The sequence below is a fragment of the Bubalus bubalis genome, chromosome X (genome assembly GCF_019923935.1).
Source record: "Bubalus bubalis isolate 160015118507 breed Murrah chromosome X, NDDB_SH_1, whole genome shotgun sequence".
Classification (NCBI taxonomy): domain Eukaryota; kingdom Metazoa; phylum Chordata; class Mammalia; order Artiodactyla; family Bovidae; genus Bubalus; species Bubalus bubalis.
This window is the reverse complement of record NC_059181.1, coordinates 33,080,091-33,088,528: the sequence shown is the minus strand read 5'-3', so window position 1 is coordinate 33,088,528 and position 8,438 is coordinate 33,080,091. Positions and strand designations below refer to the sequence as shown.

At 37.0% G+C, this 8,438-nt stretch overlaps 1 long non-coding RNA gene across 1 annotated transcript; it reads left to right on the top strand.

The window, feature by feature from the left end:
- The first annotated feature begins 4,389 nt into the window (after positions 1 to 4,389).
- LOC123465388 lies at positions 4,390 to 7,957 on the top strand. The gene is made up of 2 exons (XR_006640604.1): positions 4,390 to 6,337; positions 7,750 to 7,957. It is a non-coding gene; the product is annotated as an uncharacterized LOC123465388 (long non-coding RNA).
- The last annotated feature ends 481 nt before the right edge of the window (positions 7,958 to 8,438 follow it).

The following is an 8,438-nucleotide window of genomic DNA, read 5'->3' as shown; positions in this document are numbered from 1 at the left end:
AGAAATCAGCTGTGGGAAGAAAAATTATTTTTGTTTTTTTAACATACTTATATTTAAAATTGTTATTATTATTTTTTTTAGAATTTAGATATATCGTAATAGACCCTGCTGTATAATACAGATGAAAAATGGAAAAGATATCTAATTCTAATTGTCCTCTCCTTTTCACTGGTAAGTTTTGGTGGATTTATTACCAACTGCAGATATCCATGCAGTTAGACATATTCAGAGGGAGGGAATGATTGAGCCCAATTAGACAGGCAAGACCTGGAACCAAGGAGAAAAAAGTGGCAGTTTTAAATCCAAATTCACCAGGGCTGACCTGGTGGCTCAGATGGTAAAGAGTCTGCCTATAATGCAGGAGACCCAGGTTCAATCCCTGGGTTGGGAAAACCCTTGGAGAAGGGAATGGCTACCCACTCCATTGTTCTTGCTTGAAGAATCCTATGGACAGAGTAGGCTGGTGGGCAATAGTCCATGGTGTTTCAAAGAGTGGGACACAACTGAGTAACTAACATACACAAACATTTATGTGTTTTGCCTTTTTTTCTTGTTACCAAATAATAGCAACTCTATTCTATAAAAACTCTACTCTATAAAAATTTTGAAAATGCAAAGATTACCTGTAATTTCACCACCATAAGACATTTCTATTGATGTTTTATGTTTTCTACCGTGCTATATATTCTCTTTATTATATTTTAAAATATATTTTGCATGTTTCTTTATAATATTTTACATTTAAATGTTATGACTAAGACTATGCCAGTTTTGAATAAACACATTAATTACTTAGATACTAAATTAGATATTGTGGTCATAAATTACTGTAGCTGTGTTTACATAGCTTTTCTTTTTTTTTAGTTTTTAAACAAATGCCCAATAAAATTATTCTTTTTGGATAATTAGATTCATCCATAGGGTCTTCATAGTTTGTAGTGACAAATGATATTCTGTCATTAATGGACTCTTTAGAAATATTATTTTAGTTATGTCATGGAATATGTTGTTTATTCATAGCTATTTTCTTTTTACAAAGCTTTATTAAATGCATCAACTCTCAAAAGTCAAAATGCGTTCTAAACCTTTTGCTTCCCATGTTCGGTTCAAAAGGTTGAAAAGACCTTTCAGCTCTAGGTTGTAAATTCCAATGTGATTCTGGTTGATTTTTGACAGCTGTAATGCAACCTGCACTCAAAAGCTGTTGCATTCAATCTACTATCCAGTGTTAACATGACACAAAATATAATCTCATTTGACATTGATGAAGGAAGCCACTCCGTAGAATGGATGAGAGACTGGGTTATCATGTGCTTTTTCTAGTCAGGCTCCATATCTCTTAATCACTCTCTGTCTCTCAAGAATACACATGCTCACAGACATATGTACACATAAAATATATATATATATATATATATATATATATATAACGTAGTTAAAGGTAATGTTTTCTGGACAGTTTTGTTTTCCTGGGGTGTCAGAAAAATTTAGGAATGCATGCATACTTTAACTGGATGCTTATATCTTCTTCACTTCTATTTAGTGGAAGGCACATTAGAATAAGAACTTTGATATATAGGATATGTGAATGAATTTTATGTTTTGATATAGTTAGCACACATTTGAAAGCCAAATGACTTATTAAAAATAGCTGTCTCAGAATTGAAGCAGGAATTTGGGAAAACCTCATCTACTCCTACTACAGAATTTTTCTCCAGAGTGTTATTCTACTTTTTATATTGCTTTAAAATATGATGTCTCAGGTATTGGCATTTGTACCACTGGGCATAAAACCAAGGTTTGTTTTTCCTTTGATCCAAAAATACTAACTTGGAAGACAAAGTATATGCATTGCATTTGTGATTTAATCCTTTACTCAATCATAACTAGGAAAGAATAGAAGTGGCTAAGTATACTGCTGACATTTTTTTAAACTTTAAAGTATCTTGAAAAACCTTTGGAATCATTTAATCTACTTTGATTTTTTTTAATATAATATGTAAGCTATACTAATTTACCTGGTGGCTCAGACAGTAAAGAGTCTGCCTGCAGTGTGGGAGACCTGGGTTCGATCCCTGGGTTTGGAAGATCCTCTAGAGGAGGAAATGGCAACCCACTCCTGTATTTTTTCCTGGAGATTCCCATGGACAGAGGAGCCTGGCAAGGTACAGTCCATAAGGTGACAGAGTCGGACACGACTCAGTAGCTAAGCACACATATAAGTTACAGAGCACAGTTAGTACTATCTAGTCATGCCTAAACTAGGTTAAACCTTTTCTCCTTTTGTAATTAAGTTCCTCTTTCAGTTTATTAGGTGCTTGTGATTTTAGTTCCTAAGTTGAAAGTAGACAGTCTTAATATTATCTTTCACAGTTTGCCTCCATGATGTTTTCGGATAAGAGCATATTACTGAAAAATTGTATGTTCACTTAATTATATGATTTTTTACTGTCCTTTTATTTTAAAAATATCAATTGCCATAGAATAATTTTGTATTATAAAGCTAGCATTTTAAAGCATACTTTTGAGAGAAAGCATCGTATAAAATCATCTTTCAAATAAATTATTTTCAGACATTGGTGTATTTCCCTTTAAGCCAGTATATCAAACTGTTACCCATGATCACTAAGGATTTAGTTATAATTTAAGAAAATGTAAGAATTGATGCTTTTGAACTGTGATGTTCGAGAAGACTCTTGAGAGTCCCTTGGACTGCAAGGAGATCAGTCCTGGGTGTTCTTTGGAAGGAATGATGCTAAAGCTGAAACTCCAGTACTTTGGCCACCTCATGCGAAGAGCTGACTCATTGGAAAAGACTCTGATCCTGGGAGGGATTGGGGGCAGGAGGAGAAGGAGACAACAGAGGATGAGATGGCTGGAGGGCATCACCGACTCAATGCACATGAGTTTGAGTGAACTCTGGGAGTTGGTGATGGACAGGGAGGCCTGGCGTGCTGCAATTCATGGGGTTGCAAAGAGTTGGACACAACTGAGCGACTTAACTGAACTGATAGCTGGTATATAAGTTGAGCTCTTTGATACATAATGGCTCATATTTGTATTATCATATTATCTTGACATTGGAGTTATGGATGATGGGAGAATTATTTCTATTTTTTATAGTGATACTCTCCAACAGAATTGTTGTAGGCAGGGGGAAATGAGTGGTATAATTTTAGCAAGTAAATTAAAGTAGCTTGAAGGATCTACTGTGTTTCTTGAATCTTTTGTATTAATGCTCCATCTGGAGGTTCATCCCTGGTACTTGATGATCTTAGAAAAAAATTTCTGCCTGTAGCTAATAGTATTACAGGGATAATGAAAAGATACATTCTCAAGCCTTCAGTTTATTTTTTGTCAAATGAATACAAAGTGGGCTTTGTTACTGACTTGAATAAAAAAGCATATTAACAAAACACTTCAAGTAAACCATTATTATTTAATAAAAATTAATGACATAGTTTTAAATATTTTTACTCATGTTCTGCTTTGTTACTTACTAAGAGTTGTACTTCTCTAAGAGGTATCTGGTAGGCATCTTGTAATGTACATTATCATTACTTTTTCTGCCCAGTAGGGAGTTGTCCCTTCATTACATACAACTTTACAATTGCCCTACAGCCAGATATTCATGTAAGTGAGAAGTCTGTTAATATATATGTGAACACAGACATATTTAACACCAACACAAAACCCTTTTACAATCATTTAATACCCCCTGAATTTTCCAATAATCCAATGATTGTGTATAGTTAGAGAAGCTTGTAATTTGTTCAGACGCTTACCGGGAATTTAGGATTTTGAAAATGCCACGATGGTGACACCAAAATGATGTCTTCATTTGGGTATCTTAGTATAGATGATTGCCCTTTAATTTTTCCATATTTATTCTCCTTAAAATGTCTTTCTATAGTATTAACTGGGGCTTCCCAGGTAGTGCTAGTGGTAAAGAACCTGCCTGACAATGCCAATGCAGGAGATGTATGAGACACAGATTCAATCCCTGGGTCGGGAAGATACCCTGGAGGAAGAAATGGCAACCCACTCCAGTATTCTTGCCTGGGAAATCTCATGGGCAGAGGAGCCTGGTAGGCTGCAGTCCATGGGATCACAAAGAGTCAGACAGGACTGAAATGATGTAGTATGCACTCATAATATTAATAGTATGGTTGAGACTTTATATGATGGGTTTTTTTCAAATTTTATGTATAGACAGATATACAGGAATTTCATGATAATACCAAGAATTTAGAGTGAGTGAAGTCACTCAGTCGTGTCCAACTCTTTGTGACCCCATGGACTGTAGCCTACCAGGCTCCTCTGTCCATGGGATTCTCCAGGCAAGAGTACTGGAGTGGGTTACCATTTCCTTCTCCAGGGGATCTTCCCAACTCAGGGATCAAACCCAGGTCTCCCACATTGCAGGCAGACACTTTACCCTCTGAGCCACCAGGGAAGCCTTGAATTTAGACTAAAAAAGTAAAAACATTTAGAAGTAAATGATCCTGATGTCTTTGACTCTCAAATGTTTTGTCTATATTATATGTGTCTATAGGTATGTGTGTGAATGTGTGTATTTAGTAAGGAAAGGAATATGATACAAATTTGCCAAAATGTTGTAGATGACGCTAGTTTTATGGGATACATGAGCTCGTTGTACTATTTTTACACCTCCAAATATAATTCTCAATATATCCTGTATTATTTAAGCTGCTGAATTCAGAAATCCTTTTCTGAATTTGGAGGATTTGATGATTTGGTAGATTCAGTGCACTGTGTTTGAATCATTTGTGTTGATGAAATAGTTTCTAGAGACTGCTGGAAATTGTTCCCAGTGGTGAATCTTCATTCTGGCAAATGTCTGTGTGGGAGTTCAAGTCAGAGATGATAGGAAAGCATCTTTCTTTCAGAAAAGGAGATGCAACTACATTGGGGCTCACTTTATAAAGTAATTGCTATTTATTATCATGTCGAATTACCTAAATGTCAGGTGCATTCAGGAAGCCACAGTGACATTGCCATAGGCTTTATTTCTTAGCAATATCTCAGAAATAAAAGAGCAAATTTCCCAACTGAAGCAGATTTTGGAATACATAATAATGAGCACGAGTTTACAAGTTTATACAAAATGCTTAAGAAAGGTGTTCCCTACCTATAAAGGTGGTCACAATTACTAAATAAAAAATGCCAGCAGTGACAAAACAGTATAGTAGGTTGAACTACAACAGATTTTGTACCTCAGAAAGATGAAAATTAGAGGAAAAAAAAACTCATTAAGATCCTATGATTAAATTGTGGTTGCTTCCTTACTTTCAGAATTCAAAGACAATTCTTACTTGATATTTTTGCATTTTATTTAGAATATTCAGATAGTAAATCTTTTTTTAGATTGGTGTCATTATGATTACTAGCTGAAAGATAGTTGTAGCTTAATTTTCTTTAGAATCTCAATACATGGTAGACATTGCTCTAAACATTTTTGCTTTTTTTATGTAGTTTGCACAATAGCTCTATGAGATACAGGAGTTTTATTTTTTTTCTCTTTATTTTTTATTCCAATATTATTGGGATATAACTGACATACAGAACTGTATAATTTTAGTGTATAGCATAATGATTTGACTTAAATACATCACTGCACAAAGGTTCCCTTTTCTCCACATCCTCCCCAATGAGTTATTTGTTGTCTTTCTGCCAATAGCTATTCTGAAAGGTGTGAGGTGGTATCTCCTTGTGGTTTTGATTTTCATTTCCCTGATGATTTGTAATCTTGAACATCTTTTCATGTGTCTCTTACCAATACTGTGTGCATTTGTAAAAATGTCTGTTCAGGCCCTATGATGTTTTTTTTGTTTGTTTTCTTTTTTTTTCCTTCCAATTTTATTCAAATGTAATTGACATACAGTCCTGTATCTTAGGGCTGATAGCAAATGGCTGGTAGATGGGGCCTCATCCCTGTACTAATAGTTAAGACAAAGGATTCCAGTATGGCTCTTGCCTGCACTCCCCAAAATGGCTGCTACCGGTGGTTTGTCCCCAAGGGAATCCCAGTAACCTCCTACATCTCGGAAGGCTTCTGCAAGATGAGCAAGTGGGTCTGACCTCGGCTCCTTTCAGATTGCTGCCTCTGCACTGAGTCTTGGAGCATGTGAGATTTTGTGTGCATCCATTAAGGGTGAAATCTTTCTTACAGCCCTCTGGCTCTTCTAATACAAGCCCCTGTGGACTTCAAAGCCAGTTGTTTCTGGAGGTTGTTTTCACTGGGAAGCCTGATGTGGAGCTTGGACCCCCTCACTCCTTGGGAAGAACCTCCGAAATTGTGATCATCCTCCTGTTTGTGAGTTGCCAACCTAGGGTTATAGGTCTTGATGATATGACATCTCCGCTTCTCCTAACCATATTGCTGTGATTCCTTCTTTATGTCTTTAGTAGTGGTATTTTTTTCTGCTAGTCTTCAGGTCATTCTCAGAGATAGTTGCTCTGTAAATAGTGCAAATGTTGGCATGCCCGTTAAAGGAGGTGAACTCAGGATCTTCCTACTCCACCCTCTTGGCCACTCCTTGAGACATAGGCACTAGTAACTATCTTTATTTACCTAATAGATTCCCACAGAGGCAGATGCTGATGGCAAGACTGAAGTATATGTAGTTTATTCTGTGTGTGGGGTTGGGGGAGTGGATCTAGAAATCACCAGTAGGGCAAGTGGAGAGTTAAGACAGAAGACGGTATAAAGCAGTGTTTCTTAAATATTGCCATCTCTCAGAATCCTCTGTAGTTTGTTAAGCCATCGTTCTAGTTCTCATCCTTATAGTCTGATTCAGCATATGTGGATTAGCTCTGAGACTTGGCAGCTTTTCTATCAAGTTCCCAGGTGAAGGTGCTACAGATGGTCTGGGTATCCAATTTTGAGAATAACTGGCGAGAATGTGCCTAAGAGTTGTTTCACCTCATGGGCAGGAAGTCGTAACATTTTCCATGTTCTCTTCATCATTTGCCAAGAGCTATGACTTAGATATTGACTTACTAACACCTCAGGTCAGAAATATGGGCACACCCAACATAGACCCTTAGGTAGAGAGTGGCAGAATTTTGCTACCGAACTCCATCAGAATGGACTAGAGTGATGAGTTTGGAGAGGGTGGGGATGCTGTATCTTTAGCTTACACATGAGGAAATTGAGGCAGAGAGGAGTTGATTAACTTTCCCTGAGTTTAACAGCTGTGCTAGAGTCAAGATTCCAATTCAGGATTAAAATCCATACAACATCAACATTTTCTGGTAACTTTAAAAAATTACATATTCTTAGGTTTTAACCCAGACCTACTAAAACAGACACTGAAGGTATGCCAGAAGTTTGTGTTCTATCAAGCCCTCCAAGTGGCTCCAGTGTATTCTCATATTTGAAAACCACCAGTCTAAGTCAGGTGCTCTGATGCTTTACATTATACCATCTTAATTCCGTAAGTAGAACCTTGTCAGGTTTCATTCGTTTCCCTCTTTTAAACTGGGTAGCGAAAGAATGTTAACCAGTTGCTATTTGTATATATGAATCTTTGTGTCTGTCACACATGTCAGTATGCATCTGTGTGTCTGTACATTTTTCCTTTGTCTGGACAATTTACTCCTGACAATGTGATTGGCAATGTGTTTCCTCTTGATAACAGAGTAGGTATTTTAGGGCCTGAAGAGAATGTCTCTTTTATGGCACTGCTTTTTTCTTCACTGCCTAATGTGATTTCATTTCCACAGTCGAGATTGCTTGAAGTTGTGAACTTGCATGTACTCCTAGCCATCCTTGGTGTCACCACAACAGAGTTTACTTATTTGCATGTCCAGGACCACAGAGAGGATTCAGATCAAAAAGGGCCTCTGAGCAGAAAAGCTGTCAGTGTTCCAGAATCTCATGGCAAAGGATTCCTTTTTACTATGTAATGAAAAATGGTGATGTTAATAAAACTGCTTCATGTAATTGTTTAGCTGGTTTTCACACAAATTCCATGCAGCATACAGACTGTGTCTTTGGTCTGTTCCTCTACTAAGTGTTCATTTCCTTTCTCTCCCTGACAAATCCTATTCATTCTTTGAAGGTCAGGTAAAATGTCTTTTTATTTTTAGAGCCTTTTCTAAATGTCCAGAGTTAACCACTTCTTCTCTTGGTCCCTAGAACACTGTTCATAACCATGTTAGAGTGCTTGTTGCATTCCCTTGCAATTACCTGGCTTGCTATACTTCCAAAACTATAAACCCTAGAAGAAGGGAACTAGGTCTTGGGCAACCTTGAATATGCAGAATCCATAACTTAGCTGGTAAAGAGTCTGCCTGCAATGCAGGAGACCCCGGTTCAATTCCTGGGTTGTAAAGATCCCCTGGAGAAGGGATAGGCTACTCACTCCAGTATTCTTGGGCTTCCTTGGTGGTTCAGACAGTAAAGAATTCAC